Here is a 20755-nt window from a genome sequence, read left to right as displayed (position 1 = left end):
ACATTTTTCTGGCTACAACATAATAAACCATTCGGAACAAGGATTCCACTGATAGCACCTTACTTAGTGTAGTAGCACAAAAGGCATTGCTGCAATAAAACTGCAGATTATTGTTTGAATTCAGCTGCCAGAACCAATGGGGCCCATTCTCATTTAGTTGGACTTCCCAGCACAGGAGGTCTGAATTACAAGGAGTGAAACCCAGCAAAGAAATCATTATATAGACATTATTCAGTTGATAAAAGAGAGAGTAAAAATCCCCAAACTGAAATAAAATTGCTACGTGAACTCTGCTGTATTGAATACTAGAAGACTGACCTGGCATTGCTCAGGGCTGGGTCTGGCGCGGAGCAGTGGGGGCTGTGCTGCCTGCCTACCAGTTTCTCTCTGGGGCTGGCCCAGGGCAGGGAGGCCATACAGGCCTCATGCCAACATCTCCCCAGGTTTGTGGAGGACCACTAAGGCCTCCTGCTGGCTTCTCCCTGGGGCTGGCCTATAGTGGGGGGTGGCTGCTCCCAGCTGCTCCCTGAAGCTGGCCTAGAACAGTGGGGGCCAAGCGACACACTGGGTGGCTGCTCCCTGGGAGTAGGTTGGGGTGGCAGGGGCCATTCTGTCGGTCTGTGGCTGCTCCCCAGGGCTGGGGCTGTTGATGCCCCCTTGTGGTCATTCATGAATACAGCTGTCCCTGCTATCACACCCCCCCTCTCCATTTGCTGCAAAGCGATCAAATGTTACACACATTCCATTGTCCTGGTGCAATCAAACCCTGACCTTGCTTTAAGTGATAAGAGGAACCTGCAGACCAAATTTCGTGTCCTAGCTCTTACCATTTAGAAGGAAGCTTCAGGGGGTAGCCGAGTTAGTCTTAAAAAACAGCAAATGGTCTGGTAGCACTTTATAGACTAACAAAACATGCAGATGGTATCATGAGCTTTTGTGGGCACATCCCACTAAAAAACTCTGGTCATCTGAAGAAGTGGGCTGTGCCCACAAAAGCTCATGATACCATCTACATGTTTTATTTAGTCTATAAAGTGCTACCAGACCATTTGTTGTTTTTTAAGTTTATCCATTTAGAAGGAGTTCTTTTTATGTGTCCCCATATGAATCATGCGTGTGAGCTGAAACAATCAAAGCCTGACCTTGATTTAAGGCTGCTATGGTAAGGGAAACCTACATACCCAATTTGGTGTTCCTAGCTCTTATTGTTTAGGAGGAATTCTTGAACAAATGGACTCACAGATGCACAGACAGACACACAGACATACAGATGCACAAACTCTTTAAAATATATAGTAGATTTGAGTCAGGGTGGGGAGGACAGGGGAGCAGACACTAGTTCATCAATAGTTTAAAACCAAGGTAATCTGGGATGCACAGGACTTTAGTAAAGGCTCAGGATAGCAGATGTCTGCTAGCTTACAGAGAAGCCCACTTTGCAAAATAGGACAATCTGTTTAGTGGTTACACAACATAAGTGTTACATGAAAATGCAGCAATGTTCAAGAGAGGACAATAGCAAGAAATTAGGAGGGAAAAACCCAGAGCAGAGGCTGGGCATTATCTGATGGTTATGCAAAGTGCACATTAAAGGACTAACCATCGGTACTCAGGATTGAAGCACAATGATTACATAAATGTTTGCTCATACTAATGCCTCTGCGTCCTTTGTGCAGCTTGCCAGGTTATCAGATGACCTAATTCCTGCCTGCCTCAATTCCAAGGAGTCATTTACGTTTCACATAATAGAAATATGCTCTCCATTGACATTGCCAGCTATTTGTTTTGTTTACTAGGAGAGGTATCCCTGATAGGATTGGGGAGAAGGGGAAGGGAGGCAGGAAACAGGAGGAAGATGTGGACCTGTAGTGATGTTCAATTAATAAAGGAATAACTGATGCTTCCTGCTCCCAAAATTAGAAGCTGGGCAGCTGGCACAGCTTGAAGTATCACCTGCAGCAGCTGGAACATAAAAGCCTCCTTGCTGCATTTGAAGTGTGGCAAATCTCTCATTTGGCCTCATTGCACACACCACCACAGGCAGAAGAAGATAGTGCAAAGTCTGACTAATCCTCGCTACCTCCAGAAGAAGTGCAGCTTTGTTTGAGCTTTGCTGTATGCCTGTTGGAAATGAAAGCCAGGTATTACTGTGATGTTTTCTTGGGGAGTCCAGAATAGTACAGTACATCACTGTTACCACTCTGCCTCAGCAAAGGAGAGCACTTTGCTGGAACTTCAGCTGCGTGTCAGCCTTCTGCCATACTCAGTATTGTCATCTTTCTTTGTTTTGTCACAAGTCTCCTCATAATTATTGTTTTATTTAAATCCCAAGCTACTGGAGCCAAATGAATAGATGATAAGAGCAAAGTAAATTTTTAGCCTTCTTGGCTCTGGAGAAGGCTTCAAAATGTGTCTCCAGGGATCCTAAAGGCTCAAAAAGCAGAAGGCAAATAAAAAGAAAATCACATATACTATTTTTATATAATCTCATGGTTTCACTGCCAATCTCATGATTGTTGGTGAACCTGACTCATGATTTTTGAACATTTGCGATTGGCAATACTGCTTATTGGTATGTCCAACTCATCAGCCAACTCCTTGAGAATCTGTTTGCTTCACCTTGCCTCAGTGACCCCAGTTCCTGAATCCTTAGAAGAGTGTTTCCCTGCAGGATCCAGCCTGTGTTACCTCATGCCCAGGGAAATTCCCCAATTTGCTGTTGCCAAAGGGAGAGAACACTAGCCTACTGATTCAACAGGGGGTGCACACCTTACTGCTGTGTAACAGCACCGATGCAGATTTATAAAAAAAGGTTTATTAATAAAGAACAACAATTTAAGTGATACTGAGCAGAAAGAAAAAAGCTAAAACAAGTTACAAATAAAACAAATCAAAGCCTGTTTTCTAATGTCCAAAATAAAACAGATTTTAGTACTGATCTCAGGCAATTTCTCACCTACCATCAGCTTTCAGCGTCTTCAACTTACATGGTTGGGGGATCCACCTGTTTCCAAGAACACTGGCTCCTTTTGTCTCTTTTGTGATGAATGACAAAATGGCTTTTGGCTTCACTCTACATTTCCTCAAACTCTTTGTTTGTTCCTCAGAATCAGAATGACTCCCTGGGGTTCAGTCTCTAATCATGCAGTTAGTTTTCCAATAAACTGGAGCTCTCTTCTTGCTGGTTTGATCACTCTGTTTTCCTTAGATGCAGATGCACATTCATTGTCTTTTTGCTTGTAATCAAACCATGCGGTTTTCCTCCTTTGCTTGCTAGCTTGATGATTCTATTTACCACACAGGCCTTCCAACCGCAATTCTGGGCCCTAGGCAGAACAGTCATTGGGCCCCCTTGCATGCACAAGCTGTGCCCACATGGATTCAGTCCACCTGTCATTTGGTTGGTGCTGGGCCTGCTTGCTTGGTACCTGGAGAGCTGCCTGGAGATGTGCTGCTGAGCATGTCTTTTTCTGGCATGGCATGGGCTGCCCCCATGCCTACCCAGATAGGCTGACAACTGCCTAATTGCACAAAACCAGACTCTTGCCCTGCCTCTGTCCCTCTATTTCCCAGAGGCAATGCCTCTGTCCTGCCTTATCTCTGAAGCCCTGTCACCACTCACTCTATCCCCCTTCTCTCTGTTATTCACTCCCCCCTACCCTTGCCCATGATCACCAGGCTGGGACAGGGAGTTGGGACATGGGAAGGCGTGTGGGGTTCAGGTACTGGGAAGGAATTTGGGTGCAAGTTCTGGGCAGGGGCAGAGGATTGGAGTGAAAGAGGGGGTCAAAGGTATGGCACTTACCTTGGGTGCCGTGTTCCCTATAAGATTTTCCATCCATAAGAGTTTTGTCTTGTGCACCAGTATTGTTATGCACTTGTTCAGATGTGTGCCTCCCTGGAACCCACCAGCTACTAACAAATATCATATTCATATATGTATATATACATGTAAATGTTATGGAAGGAAGAACACTATAACAGCTCTTTCCCAGTCACAAAGAATAAAAAGAGCTGTTACATCAGAACTTTCACCCAAGCATCCTTTTTATTATGGCTGCCCCCAAATACCAATGTACGGTATCATGCTTTCAGTTACAGATAAGGTAAAAAGATACATCCACCTCACACACACACATACCTGCAAAACTTGAACAATAAGCTGTGTTTCTTAAAGACCTGTGCTGTGTTGCTATACAACACGGCTGTGTCTAGACTGGCAAGTTTTTCTGCAAAAGCAAACACTTTTGCGGAAAAACTTGCCAGCTGTCTACACTGGCCGCTTGAATTTCCGCACGAACACTGACTTCCTACTATGTGAAATCAGTGCTTCTTGCAGAAATACTATGATGCTCCCGTTCGGGCAAAAGTCCTTTTGCGCAAGGCTTTTGCGCAAAAGGGCCAGTGTAGACAGCTCAGATTTGTTTTGCGCAAAAAAGCCCTGATCGCGAAAATGGTGAAAATCATGCCAGTCTAGACGTAGCCCACCAGTAGTAAATGGTGGTGCAAACCCCAAGCAATCAAACATTAGGAGAAAGATTTCAGATACTTTTGTCCCCAGCATCATCAATTTTTAGGGAGCTCTATTCTTCCTCACAACCAGCACGGGGTGTCTTCAGCTCCGACTAATGGCTCAGCACTATGGGGTTATGAAATGCACAGGGGATGAACTATCGGGAGAAGCGGGCAGAGAAGGGGGCAGGAATTTACAATGTTGTTTCCATTAACATTTGAGGGTCAGCTCAACACATTTTAGGGATTTAGTTTCAAAGCAAAGCTGGGACTACACAGGACACAGAGGAAATACAGAGGCAATGGGGTCCCTTCCCCCAAGGAGCTTAGAACATCTGTCAATTTTTATTTATTTTTGCTACCAGGATCTTTCGTATCTCCCAGCCCTGAGTGTTGGGCCACTCACTGCCAGTCCGGCCCTATGTCCCAATCTCCCTGGCCCAGGGCCAAAGGATGAGCTGGCAGTTGCTGTCTCTGGGGAGTGTCTGTAGCAGGGGGCAGCCAGGGGCGAAGCCAGAAGCCTGCTGCCCAATGTGGAGTGGGCAGCATCATGTGAACACGCTCCCTCTGGAGCATGGGCTAAGTGCTGGCTGCTCTGACCTGTCTCCGGTAGGTTGTACAGCACAAACTCCTTGGCTGCCGCCACGTCCTGCTCTCAGGTCACTTCCAGCGGCAGCACCTGCAGGGGGTCAGAGCTGGAGGTGGCTTCCCGCTGCAGCCGTGAGAGCTCTGTCTGCTAGAATAGCTACTGCCCCCCATGCAGCTCCGGTCCCGGCTGCAGTAGTGGGAAGAGCCACTGCCTGCCATGTGGCTCTGGCTCTGGCTGGGGCCACCAGAATAGTTGCTGCCCACCATGCAGCTCCAGTTCTCACCAGGACCACTGGAACAATTGCTGCATGCTACATGGCTCCGGCTCTGGCTGGGCCACCAGAACAGCTGCTGTCTGCCATATTTAAATCCCATGCTTCATTAGCAATTTTGGTCACCCTCATTAGCCTCCCTAGTTCGAACTAGGGGGCTAGTGTAGACATACCCAGAGGGTTACAGGAGTTGGAGTAAGAAGTCCTCCAGCTTGACAGTATTTTGACACTATTTCGGAATAACTGCCTGCTGTGTAGACGCGGACTACTTATTTTGAAATAATATTGCAGTGTAGATGTACCCATTGGTCCCAGTTCCCAGGTAACACTCAAGGCAGGGGCCATGTGTGAAGAACTCCTATCCAGGACCCTAGGGACAGTGCTGGCTGCTTCCAGGAGTTGTGTGGAGCAAGGGCAGACAGAAGCCTGCATTCACCCTGGTGCATTGCTGGTGGCAGTGGGGGGATTGCCCACAATTGCCATCTTCCCCACCCCCCACCTCCACATCAATGGCCCTGTTGCCACATCAGTGGCCCTGTTGCCACATCTGCAAATGTATTAACCATTGCCTCTGGCTTACAAATCTTGACCCTGGCACAGTAGGCACTATGGCTACGTCTACACTGGCCCCTTTTCCGGAAGGGGCATGTAAATTTCATGAGTCGTCGTAGGGAAATGCGCGGGGGATTTAAATATCCCCCGCGGCATTTAAATAAAAATGTCCGCCGCTTTTTTCCGTCTTGTAGAAAAGCCGGAAAAGAGCGTCTACACTGGCCCCGATCCTCCGGAAAAAGTGCCCTTTTCCGGAGGATCTTATTCCTACTTCAAAGTAGGAATAAGATCCTCCGGAAAAGGGCACTTTTTCCGGAGGATCGGGGCCAGTGTAGACGCTCTTTTCCGGCTTTTTTAAAAGCCGGAAAAAAGCGGCAGACATTTTTATTTAAATGCCGCGGGGGATATTTAAATCCCCCGCGCATTTCCCTACGACGACTCATGAAATTTACATGCCCCTTCCGGAAAAGGGGCCAGTGTAGACGAGCCCTATATGTTTCTTTGTACAGAACAAACTTATCAGCTGTGATCAGCTCTGGATCTGTATTCGGTTCATGCAGGGTTTGTGGTCTACATATAAGTCTGAATCAGGGCCACACATTAGGTTTAATGGCACTGAAAACACACACAGCTGCTCTTGTAAGATTCCAGTTCCATATGGCATCTTATCATTTTAATAGCAAAAGTGTCAGCTCATCAGTTTCATAGGATTTCTACCATCTTGAGTGAGAATTTGGAAGCATCCAAGTCACAAGTGGAAAGTAATCCCTTCTGTTTTGGCTTTGACACAGAACCAAGCCTGTACTGGTAACTTTAGAGACAAGCATTTTTGAGTCTGAACTTCTTCCCCAGATATTAAAAGAGCTTGAAATGCCAGGTTCCGGTTTTTGCCTATCTCTGCATGAAGTATTTATTAGTTTTATATTCTGCACGTTTTTTATAATTACTCTGAAACAACCACTGTGGTAGGCTTATTACAATTTGAGATTCAATATACAGATACATTTTAAACATTCTTGCTTATTTCTCTTACTTTCATTTTTACTATAATGTGATTTAATTGAATGGACTAAACTACTGTCAGTGAAAGCAGTTTTCCACTGTAATTGGATTTACTTTAGATTATTTAAAAAAATCAACATCTTTACAGTTCTTGGCATGCGGTGGGATTTTTCCATAGAACTCTTGCTCATACTCAGAAAGGTTTGTTTCAGATTTGGTTTGAGTTTTGAGCAAAGATTTGGGTTGTTTCCATTTTTGTCCTGACTTGTTCATTTGCATCCGGTTCTCTCATGTTTTGGTTAAAATGTATAAACCATGTCTCTTGGTCCTTTCTAATCATCCTTTAATCCATGTATTCCAGGCCTCAGATTGCCATACTAGGGAATGAATATTGTGAGAATTACACCACCAGTTCTCTGATAGAACAGAAAATCAGCATCAGTTAGAACATCAGAGATTGTGAGTTATGATTTAAGTTGTCTATTCCCCAGAATGCAAAGCTCCCACCAGTTCCAGTAACTGTAGTTACACACACACACACACACACACACACACACACAGATGCACCCACTTATATACAAAGATACATACTTTTAGAGAAGAAATTACCTCCCCTTAATGTTCATTTATGGTCTAATCCTGTTTCCAGGGCACGACATTCACAAAATAACCATCAATTTACATGGTTCAGCCCTTTTTCGAAAAAGAGCATCTAGACAACAAGATTTTTCGAAAAAGAGGCTCGCTTTTTCGAAAGAGAGTCTAGATGCTCTCTTTCGAAAAAGCCCTATTTTCATGCAATAGCGCCTTTTTTTGAAAGATAAACTTTCGAAAAAAGGCGTTATTCCTCATAGAATGAGGTTTACCGCTGTCGACAAAACCACCGCGTTCTTTCGATTTACTGTTGACAGAATGCGGTTGTAGTCTAGACATGGGTCCAGTTTTTTCAAAAAAAGGCCACTTTTTTCGAAAAAACCCTGTACTCTAGACACACCTACGATGACTGAAAAATCATTTATTCTAGTCCTGAACTGGATACATTATCATTTTCCTCACTCCACTCATTGCCACTCTGCATTCTGATGAGATATGGATGCCAAGACAGGGCTAATCTTTAAATCTCTGTTATTTAGTAACTAGTTTTATGTCACAGGAATCTAATGTAGTTAAGATATTCTCAAACAAAGGGTAAATAAATTAATTGTATCCCATGTACTCTGAGCCTCTTTGTTGTGAGTCACACACATAATTGTACACTGATGGACATTCAACTAACTGGGACAAAAGGTCAGATCTCATGACTTGCAAAAAAAGAATGGAAAATTAAAAATGTCATCATACAAAAATGAAAAGGGGAAAGAAATTATAGGGAAAGGTGGAAAGAATCAGTCGTAGATAATTTCATTATATACTCAGAGCAAATTGTTCCTTAATGTGTCTGACTTGGGACCAAGTGATGCCTTGGTATTTGTAGATGGCTCAGAGTGATTTTCATTGGGGTCCAGCATGTACAGTATATAGGTCAAAATACTGTACATGGAGGTGAAGTGATTATTGGAGTATCTTAGTAGTGACTGCTACAGTTATGGCTATCTTCAGACTTTAATTACAATTGTTTTCACATGCATGTAACTATGAATAATTCTCTAGACCTGAAGTTAATTTGATTTGAAAGTTTGAGGAAAATCTTTTTAGTTGTTACTGCATTATTGGAAAATAAAAGAAAAATACTTTTTTTTAGAATATTAAGATTTTTTATTTTAATTTTATTTTTTTGCTGTCCACTAACTCAAAAATAACTCAACAGTAAACTCCTGCTGTAGTATGTTAGTAGACCATATTGAGAAACAGGCTTTTTGCTAAAGAGCTATATACATGATTGAAACAAACAAACAAACCAAAAAAACCCAACCAAACCAAAAAAGCCCACTCCATTTCTAGGCATGCACAATTGGTATCTGATAAGATTTTTAAAAAATTAATAAAGCATACCTATTTTTTCACATCCCAATGCAAAATGTTGTTCCCTATCATCAGATGCCTAATGGTCATTTGAAAATTATACACAACAAATTGTATTAAAAGAACATTATTAAGGTTGTTATAATGCATAAACAAAAGAGAGCTGAACTGAGATTGCACAAGAAACCTTAATTCTGACATTTCCCAACTTTTGAGTGCATGACTTTGTAATCGTAAAAATGTTCTTTCAATATAGGGGTGTGTGCATGTGCTTTCTAATTTCAGCAATGTTCTTTCAACATAGGGATATGTGTGTATAACATTTTCTTCTTACAATATATTTTAGAAAATATGCATCTGTCTTTCTGGCTGTCTGTCCATCCATCTCTAAGTCTATTTGTTCAAGAACTCCTCCTAAATGGTAAGAGCTAGGATCATCAAATTTGGTATGCACTTTCTCTTATCATAACTTAGAGCAAGGTCAGGATTTGGTTTTGCCAGGAGTCAAGTCTTTAAGGACTCAGGAAATTATAGACAGTTCAGCCTAACTTTGATAACAGGAAAGGTATTAGTACAAATTATTAACCAGCTAATTTGTACGCATCTAGAGGATAATAAGGTAATAATTAATAAGCTACATGGCTGTTTCAAGAACAAATCAATATAGTTTCCTTATTTATGTGAGTTATTAATAGATGTGGGTGTGATGGGGTATCTGCATTGCACAGGTTCTTTGAGGATAAAACTTAGCTGTGGGAGAGGGCTGAGCTAGCAAGGCCCCACAGCTGAGGCAGATACTGCCAATTAGGGACCAGCTGGGGCTGTATAAATAAGGACTCCTGAAGAGCAGAGAAGAAAGAAATGCTCTTGCTCTGGCTGGGAAGTAGGAGGGACCAGGATGCTAGAGGCTTTTTTTTTAGACAGAGCAGTGCTGGGGAAAGGCAGGCAGAACTGACCTTACTCCCAGGCTGCAGGGCCTGAGGCAAGGTCTCAAGGTAGTGGTGTTGAAGGAAGGCAGCTAGGGCAGAAGAAGGCAGCAGGTCCATATCCTTTGCCATTGATGAGTGGCCATTTCAGACTGCAGTTCGCTGCTGAAGTAAGGGGCTAGATGACAACTGGTAGTGGGTCACTGAAGCAAGGTGGGCATAGGGGAACTGGGTGTTCCCTGGAAGTGGATGGCCCTAGAGTGCAGGCTAGTACTAGGAGGAAAGGTCACTGTGGGTGAGAAAGGGATGCTTTAGGGCTGAAGAGCGAATTCCCAGAGTGACCCACTGGAGATACCCTGGTGGGTGAGTGCTCACCTTGTGATGTGTGTAAATGTAGACTTCATATATATCTGGACTTTGAGGAAGGCTTTTGATATAAACCAATATGACATTCTCATAAGCAAACAAGGGAAACTGTAAGGTGGGTGCACAACTGGTGTAAAGACACTCCTCAGGATGGTAATCAGTCAGACTGGTGGGGGATAGATTTAAGGTGTCGCCACAGGAATCTCATTTGTGTCCACTGCAGATGATCCCAATCTACAAAGGGCTGCAAGCTCTTTGGAGGATAGGGTTAAAATTTAAAACTACCTTGACAAATTAGAGAATTGGTGTGAAATCATCAAGATGAAATTCAGCAAAGACAAGTGCAAAGTACTATAGTTAAGAACAAAAAATCAACTGCACAACTATAAAATGATATATCTGGCAGGGTAATAGTGGATCGTTAATTGAATGTAAATAAGTCAGGTGTGGAAAAGGCTAATATAATTCTGGGATGACTAGTGAGTTCTATAGTGGGACATAGGAGCTAACTGGCTCATTATTCAGCACTGATGAGTTCTCAGCTGGGGTATTATAGACACTTTGGGGCACCAGTTTTTAGAAAGGATGTGGACAAATTGGAGAAAGCAAAAAACAAATTCTAAATGGCTTAGAAAATGTGACAAATGTGGACAAATTAACAAAGTGGGCTAGTTTAGTCTTATGAAAAAAGACTAAGTAGGGATTTGATAGGTCTTCAATTATGTTAAGGGCTATTAGCAGGACAGTGATCAATTGTTCTCTCCATGTTCACTGAAGGTAGGACAAGAACAACCAGGGAGATTTATAATTAGGAAGTTTTCCTAATATCTAACTAAGGGTAGTTAAACTCTGGAACAGGCTTCCAAGAGAGATTTTACAGTCCCTGTCATTGGTGGCTTATAAGATTTGGTTAGACAAAAACCTATCAGAAAAGGGCCAAGTATAAATAGACCAAACTCAGAGGTGGGGCTAGACTAGATGACCTCTCGAGCTTCCTCCCACTTGTACATCTCTATGGCTATGTCTAGACTGGCATGATTTTCTGGAAATGCTTTTAACGGAAAAGTTTTCTGTTAAGGCATTTTTGGAACAGAGCATCTAGATTTGCAGAAGAGTGTCCGTGCCAAAGCACTTTTTGCAGAAAAGTGGCCGTGCCAATCTAGACGCGCTTTTCCTCAAAAAAGCCCTGATCACCATTTTCGCGATTGGGTTTTTTTTGCGGAAAACAAATCCAAGCTGTCTACACTGGCCCTTTTGTGCAAAAGGACTTTTGCCCGAATGGGAGCAGCATAGTATTTCCGCAAGAATCACTGATTTCTTACAGTAGGAAGCCAGTGCTTTTGTGGAAATTCAAGCGGCCAGTGTAGACAGCTGGCAAGTTTTTCCAGAAAAGTGACTGATTTTCTGGGAAAAACTGGCCAGTCTAGACACAGCCTATGATTCTACAGTGTTCTTGCTTTCCCTATGACAATTGGGTCAGTGGATCCACACAGAACCACTGGCCCTATTCCCAGCTCCACCTACTCTGGTTCCTCCTGGCAGACAGAGATCCTGAACCCTTTGCACTGGCTACTACTATCCCATTTCTCTCCCTCTTCAAAATTCTGCTCTTCTGTCTGTAAAGTGAAGGTCTAACATCTTTGATGTAGATCTTCCACTTGACAACAGTTTTATGAGCTAATATTCAGTAGATCAGCGATGGGCAACCTAGGCTAGTGAGTGGGGTTCCTGCATCTCAGTGGACCGCAAGATTGTCATAACCAAGACAGTCTCCCTGGATAAGGTAGTTTTGCTAACAATGCTTGCATAGCTGGAATTTGCAGGGTGTGCTGATTGAACCATCGAAGCACTTTGGCTGCAAAATGAGCATATGGCTTTCACAATTAATATTGTTTGTGATCAGCATGCACCTCATTTCATGTGTCCTTGCATTATGTGTGTGTCACTTTAGTCAGACCAGTAGGAAAAAAACTATGCAGATGGAAACCAGTAGAATTTGGCAACTCTTCACAGGGGGATAATATATAAAATGTCTCCACTTGAATCTTCCATTTCACCTCTGTCACTAAGGATGTAATGACATGACACCACCAGTTTTGGTATCATCTCAGGTAGAAACAATGTAAAACCACAAAGGTTCTTTTAATGGATTACATATGGAACAATTAACTAGGCCAAGGTTTCACTGCAGTTATTAGAAACTCTTACCCGGATTCAACAAGTTTATAAACTTTGGCAAATGTGATGTGAATTTTCTATCTCTACATTCACTCACCCACTCAAATGGCCCTCAGTGACACACTTGCTTAGATACTGCCAGGCTAACAGTATCCTAAACCAGGTCCAGACATGACTGACAATTTTGCATGATTTTCCACTGACCTGCTCCATTGTATATCATAGGAGACATTTGTCATGTTTTTAAGCTTTGGTATGTCTCAGGCTTCATTTGGAGAAGTCTTATTAAGATTTTTCTTTTTAAATAATAGATGGTGCCATTTCATAAAAAAAAAATCATGCTCCAGAAATTGCCTGGATTTTGTGAATTAATACATCACATTGATATAACAGATAGAAATGTCTCCCAAAACTAGTTTCTGAAAAGCTGTCATTGCACAATCAGAGGCTCACCCAGCTGTCACCATCTGAGCATCTTTCCATCACCTTGGGAAAAGACAAATATTTTGACATCTGCAATGCACCAGTAACGTTTTGCATCACGAAGAACAGACTCATTGGAGGAAATATCTCCAAGGAAGAATTCCCAGCTTTTTAGATTTCTCTACATGAACCCTTTACTGTTAATCATCATACACCCTATTAATATATTCAGTGCTTCACTGGGTAATGTTTATTCATCATTACTGGGACTGTAAGTGTGTGTGTTGTGGCAAAGCTCTTGCCATACCCCGAGGGTCATGCATGTCCTGGTGGTTAGTGTTTGCCTCAGAGGCTCACTGTGACCCTCCATGCAGCCTCTGGCCCTTTACTAGAAGCAAAGATCAGAACCTACTGAGCCATTCTCAGCATAGGCTAGTCAATAGTTTGAGGTGAAACCTTTCTGTAGTCCTGGTTCCCTCCCCTTAGGGGCAGACCTTGTAGTGGCATCAGGAGGGTTGGGGGGAACCCGGGCCCACCCACTACTCCAGGTTCCAGCCCAGGGACCCTAAGGCAGTGGCAACTGGCAGTGTTTCCTCCGCTCACCTTGCAGCCTTTCCCGGGACCACTTCCCCAAACGATCCCTGTTACTACCTTCTCCCTAGTACCTGAGCAATCCTTTCTGCTCCGCAATCTATCACACTCCCAGTCCTTAGCTCTCTCAGTGTACCTTAAGACATCAAAACAGAAACCTTTACTCACACATCTGGGAATTTTCAAGAGACATGCTAATCAGATCAATCACTGTATATATTCATATGGCTTTTTCAATTTTCCTCAGAAGTATTGATTACTGCTCAGTGGCTTGGATCGCTACATTTTTCAAAGCGCCAAGAAGGACAAGAAGGTTATAGAAAATAATAGCCTGACGGCACATTTTGTAAATCACCCATCAACAGCTTTTATTGATGGTTTTATGTTGCTTTAACTTTCTGAATAATATTGCCCATTCAAAAAAAGTATTCAAAAAAAGTATAGTTAATACGAATAATTGATTTAGAAACGATTAATGAAATCTGAGGTCAGGGCTCTATAAATAGGTAAAGTCCCATAGTTAGGTGTTTATTTTTTTCAAGTGAAAGGAATCTGAATATTGGTTTAAATTAGAGAAAAGTAATAATGACATTGGAGGGATTCCATATTTAATCATCCTCAATTTTTTCTATACTAGATCTTCCTCATTTACAAGTCTGAGAATTTTTCTGACTGTACTGCAAACTCTGCTCTGCAAATCAACCTGAATTCTTGCTGTGTCTTGAATTCATCATCACCATTAAGAAAGATTCAGTAATCAGAATGTAGCTAAGAGGTTTGTTAAGGCTGCATGAAGCAGGGTCACCAGTCCACAGGTGTATTAGCTCTGCAGAGCCTAATGCAGCCTAGACTAGTTTTATTAGCTATTAAGCAGATGAGCAGTCTCACAGGGTACATCTACACAGCAGGGCTAAACTTGAAATAAGCTTCACAACTTGAGCTCTGCTAATAACTTATTTTTAATTTGGGCACAACTACACAGCACTTATTTCAAAACAGAGCACTCTTCCTCCAACTTTCCTTAATTCTTGTAAAATGAGGGTTACAGGAGTCAGAGTAAGAAGTCCTTCAGCTGGACGTTATTTTGATATTATGTCAAAATAACTGCTTGTGTGTAGACACGCACTTTATTTTGAAAAAACGGTGCTGTGTAGATGTACCCACAGAGAGCTAGCAGAAGGATGAATGAACTTAAATGAAAGCAGTAGTCAGTTTTGATATCCTAGTTATTTTTGCAGTGATTCTCACATTTGAAAGGTTAAAATAAATTCTCAGCATTGGATGCATGACAGTTCAGTCTTAACTTTGGTTTAAACTTTTTTCCCTCCAAGGTTACCATTCTCTGCCTCAGCTTATGTGTGTATGTGGGCTGCTTTCACACAATATATATATATATACACACACACACACACTACCTATATGGCCCTGAGGCTGTCACATGGGCAGGCTGTGAACCCACTGCTTTGGACTGTTTCCATGGTCCTTTCTTCCTGAAGCCAGTGGGTCTGTCTTTTTCTAAGTCATGTCTTTTCTACTGCCATGCCTATCTTTGCTCAGATAGACACTGCTCTGCCACTGCTATTCTCACAGGGAGACTCCTGGGTGTGTGTAGACTACTCTGAGAGCAATGGAAAGTTCCTCTGGTAGCTATATTTTTTGATAGTACAAGATGTAAATAGTTTTATTTAATTAGAAAAATGTGTTTTTTGCACTCTGAAAAAGTTTCCCTTGTGGAATAAAACCACAATATTTTCTAAATGCATTTTGGAGAGTCAGGAGACATGTCAAGCCTGATTTAAAAATAGTTAAACCAGTCTTATTGGTTTCTCATTGGCTTTCATAGTATCATTCACAAGGAATTACCACCTGCAAAGAATGGTGCGTAGCTGCTTTACGGTCTGGTTACACACTGAAAACAAAACCTAAAAAGAAGAAGGGTTTCTTATGTACACACTACAGCTTATGTCAGTATAAGTTCTGTCACTCAGTGGTGTGAAAAAGCCACTCTCTTGAGCGATGTAAGTTACACTGACCTAAGTGCCAGTGTAGGCAGTAATAGGTAGTTGAATGAGCTTCTCATGGTGACAGTTACTGCTGCTTATGGGGCCTGGAGTAATTCAGTTGCCAAGGAAGCTCAGTCCTGTGGATTTACAGTGTCTACACTTGTAGAGCTACAGTGGTGCTGCTGCATTAGTGCAGCAAGCTCTGTATATAGCCATTGCCTTGGAATCACATCTGACATGTCACCAGCTGTTTGCATGTCAGAGGAATGGTGGTGACTGTTCAGTTAAAATTTGAACATGAGGGAGGGAAGGATGATAATCTAAGTTTTAGATTAGAAAAAGGGGATTCTTATATAGCACAAAATCCAGAGGCACTTTGATATGAGTATTAACAGGGTGCTTTGATGTCTATAGTTGAGATAAATTAGCTCACCACCCCAATGAATCTGTGTGATTCCAGCTCAGCTAAAGGTAAGATGCAAAGGAGCTGTCTTGGTTGCTTATATGGTCCTGGTTGTTTTGATTATGTATTATAAAAAGGACTCCGGGATTTGTGACTTTTTGTGCATATTTTAAAAACGGTTGTTTCTTTGAATACATGATGGATGGTATGTAACATAACATTATCCCATGCAATGTGATACAACATTGCATAAAGCTTTTACATTGGTCCCTGCGCACCATGGAGCATAAAAATTGGTTTTAAATAGCTCTCTTCATATTTAAAATATTCCAAAGCACTCTTCAAACCCAAGGTCTGAGTTGGATGGAGGCAGTCACGGTGCTCAGTATGCACACACCAACAGTTTATGCACAGCCATGGATATCAAAACTGTACTTTCTTTGATCTAGGGAGGCTCTGTTGGCCTGGTAGGTAGTACTGTAATGTTAAGCCATGGTGAATATTTGCTTTTATGGAAACACCAGTGTCTTTCATGTTTTCTTGATTAGTAACATTATAAATAACTAGGGACATGTTATACTCGATAGGTGTGAGTGAATGATAGTATCTGTGATACTTCAGTGAGAATAAATGCATGCTTTCATAACAATAAGAATTAAAACATTGGTATTTCATATGGTCATAGTTAATATTCTACAGGTGAACTCTTGACCCCTAATTTAATCTGGCATATCGAAAAGGATTAGGATTGTATATAGGAATCATTTTATCTCTTTCTTTCCCTCATTTTACAGCACTTGTTGTCATAAGAATTTCTTATCCTTCTGTTTCAGTTTCTTTTGAAATATGGTACAGGTGATAACAAGGCTATGTGTGCAGTTCAAGGGCCATATTCTTCCCTTAGCACCTATAACAGGGAGGTCTGTCAGGGCCCAAGTTTTCTTTTGCTGCTGGAAGCAGAAAGCTGTATTTAACACTGCATGCATACTGAAAATGTTGCTGGAGTATACCCTTAGTACCAGATTAACACGAGGAACCACACTGAATAAAGTCATTGTGCACCAGTCAGATATCAATACATTCAAATTTCTTGAATGAAGGCTCATGAGGCTGGGCTGATATAATACAGAAAAGGACAACTACGATTATAGCTGTGCATCACAGCTAGTTTTGTACATGTTAGGAATAAAGAAAGCCACGATTCCTGACTAGGTCTTTTGCTTAAGTATTAGAACTAAGAACAAGAAAGCATTAACATTTATGAAAATATATTGCTCCGCAATTTGTATGTTTCATGGACTTCAGAGAAACAAAGACAATCCCTGCTCTGAAGAGTTTGTAATCTCTATTCAGCTATCACACAACAAAGGGGCCGTAAACAAGAATAGTAGAGGGAGAAGGTAGAAGGAAGTTTAAAATAAGATCACACAGTTACTCAGGATAGCATTGAGACTAGGCATATATAAACCACACACTGGGAAATGGGGGACAAAGGAAAGGCACTTGTTGCAGGAAGCTCCTTCCAGTCATGCCTGAAAAGAGTTCTCTCGATGGTGAGGCTTAAAAGAGCATGATATGGGGCAGATTTTAATATAATGGGAGCCCCATGCTGTTTCGAACTGAACCTCAGATCAGAGTTTCAAGCCACCGCATAAGGGACTTGTGAATGAGGGAGGGAACCTCCTATCCCCTTTCTGGTAGGATGTGTAGTGGGCCAATAGCCAAACCTTTGCCATGCCTCTGGAAAGGCAGGGACATAGCATGAACTAACCCAGAGAGTAGGCTGGCTGGTATCCTAGCCCAGAGTGCACATATGTACTGCCTGCTTCAGGGCCATGGGTTGGAACCCAGTGGCGTGGGTGGTGCTGGGTTCCCCCATTGCTAATCTCTGAGCTTGAGCCACTAGATGCTATGGTTAGGTCTAGGGAGGCAGTCTCCCTATCACTGGCATACACACATCTTCACAGATATATTACATTTGGTGGTTTCTCCCACCTCCCAGGCACACATTATGAGCAATAATGCAATAGGTTTCAGATGAACATGGGAATTAGGATTTACATTTTTCTTTAAGAAAACCAGAGCACATTTTAAAATAGCATTCCATGTGTAAGGCAATGGGGGATGTTTAATATATCCGTGTCTTTATTTAAAATATTAATTTAGTGAAGGTACACAGTGATGGAGCTGGCCAGTGCATAAGCAGAGAAGATAAAGAATAGGCTACCTTTGAATTAGCATCTTCACTCTGCCCCAATGATTTGCCTACTCTTGATTTAGAGGGGGAACAAAGAGAAAGTTGTAGTCTTGAAGGGTATGACTACACTGCCACTCTAGTTAGAAATACGGTGGCTAATGTAGGCATTTGAACTTGCAAATGAAGCCCGGGATTTAAATATCCCAGGCTTCATTTGAATTTTCCCGGGTGGGCGCCATTTTTAAATGCCCATAGTTCGAACTACCTGCCCGCAGCTACACGTGGCACGGACTAGGTAGTTAGAATTAAAGCTCCTAGTTCGAACTACCGTTATTCCTCCTGCAAGGATATTTAAATCTCAGGCTTCATTTGCAAGTTCAAATGCCTACATTACCCACCCTAGTTCGAACTAGGGTAGCAGTGTAGACATACCCTAAGATCATTCAGTCCATGGTCCTCCTGCAGAAACTGCCAACTAAGTTTGCCTACTAGGACCAAATCATAGGGATGCTGGGTTTTTATGTTAGCGTATATCCATTATCACCTGTTCTGAGACCACCAACTCATTTCAGATCAGGCAACCGAATGCAAAGTGGTCCTGGCATGAAGACACTGGCCAGATCTTGATCTGCTGAAAACCAGTGTAGCTCCACTGCATGTATGCCCAGAGAAAGCTGGATTTTGATGCACCACAGGATATGAGGGGAAAGGGTGAGTTCTGAGGGAATGAGGAAAAATTTTGACTTGTTTCATGCAAGTAGTTGTATAAGTGGGAATGTATCATACAAATCTGCACTTAATACAAATTCTGATGAAGAAAGCTTCCATTGGTCCGGGTCTCTCAGCTTCTGAAGAGGTAAATAAGTCAACACTTAACCCTACATTTCCAAATAAAACCCATTGTCTCTTTTAAACCATGTGACCCGTTTCCAGTATGGTGTCCTAGAGTCATTGGAAAGTGCAGTATGTCAAGACAACATATTAATGTCCTGCTTGGTACAGGGACAATTGATGAAGCAATCAGGCAGTGCTTAGAAACAGCTCCTGTGATGCACAAAAAGAAAAGCAGCTGTGTCTGGTCACCACTTTACCTACATCCTGATGAAATCTGCATCTGACTCTGTATGGTATGCCTAATTTTGGGACAATATTGTTAACAAATTGGGCCTGCTAACACTTGTAAAGTGGTTTTAACTCGGCATGTGCTCCATTATTGCATGTTTCACAACTTTTTATATGCCTCCCTGTGAAGATTTTATAAAAAAAAATCCAGTTAATTACCAATGAACTAGAGTGGGGTTCTACCATCGTGATTAGTATTAGTGCAATGGGATTTATTATGACTGAAGTATTCTTTTAGTATGCTATCAACTTCATCTTATATTCCTAAGAAAGATATTTTCCAGCATTAATAGGTTTTTAATTAATTCATAGAGGGAAAGCATGCTTTTTCTCTAAGTTAATTCCTGTTATGCCCATAGCAATCTTTTGATATAAGTTACTGATAATAATATCAATCAGGAGCGTATTTAATGTCTGGTTTCCATCACATCAAAAACATTGAAAAGGCAATAAAAGGAGACTGTACTTCGGGTTTAACAATACATATTATAAAACAGAAAATGATGTAACCTGTATAATTCATTATGTAAAACATGGAAAATAGAAATATTATAAACAAACCTATACACAGTTGAATTCTGTGCTCTTGTACACAGTTGAATTCTGTTACAGTTATGGCTGAATTCTGACTTGTAGTGCAATCCTCTTTTACAGTAACTGGGCACCAGGATGTGAGCAGGGACAGAACCATGAGTGGGTTGCAGAACCTGTTTAAAGGCACATGTCTTCTATGTCTCTATGGATGTCCCTGTGTCTTTGAGATCTTAATTAATAGTAATTAATCTCTTATTAAGAAGGGTCTATTCTAGTAAGATATTTTGACTGATATACAAATCAGAGAAAGGAAAGACCTGCTAGATCATCTGCTCCGTCCTATTCTATGTGCTTGTTCTCTACATGCAATACAATTTGTGTGTGTGTGTGTGTGTGTGTGTGTGTGTGTGTGTGTGTGTGTGTAAAACATGCAAACACCTCTTCTTTCCCCCTAGAAAAAAGCATTGGTAAGTCAAACTGGCTAGTACATCATTGATTTAGTTTCCCAGCTGGAGACTGCTGGAATTTAACCTAATGTCTACAAGAAATTAAAAATAGCAAACCTCTACTTACTGCTATTATAGGTTGCTTACCTCACTGAAAAGATGGAGGACTCCTTTCTGATTTGAATGCAATGTACTATAGGTACCAGTCTATGAATGAGTATTATAAAGAAATTGTGATATGGTGTATATTAATTACTCTCCTCAAATTCTGAACTTACAGGAATGAGTCATATGATAATGTAATTTCATAACAATTACATCAAAAGTATATTAATGTGACGTCTTATAGTTTTCCCTATTTTATCCTTTCAAATGAGTGATTAGAGAAGATGAGTCAATCATAAACTTATATTATTAATGATAATTATAGAGATTTATTCGGTGCCATAGATGTGTTTGATAAGAGCAATGTACCTAGAGGCTTGCAGAAGGCTGCGTACAGATATCACAGTCATTAAAGATATAATGAAATCATGGTGGGTGGGATTAGTGATATGACTAATTTTATTTAGTGATATGACATTTTATTTATCCATTTATCAATGATTCCATTGCCACTGCACACTGGAGCTCAATGAGTGGACAGGGTGTGGTCGGGGGCACTTTGGAAAAGGAGTA

This window comes from Pelodiscus sinensis, chromosome 3 (genome assembly GCF_049634645.1).
Source record: "Pelodiscus sinensis isolate JC-2024 chromosome 3, ASM4963464v1, whole genome shotgun sequence".
In the NCBI taxonomy this organism is placed as follows: domain Eukaryota; kingdom Metazoa; phylum Chordata; order Testudines; family Trionychidae; genus Pelodiscus; species Pelodiscus sinensis.
Note: the sequence above shows the minus strand (reverse complement) of the source record.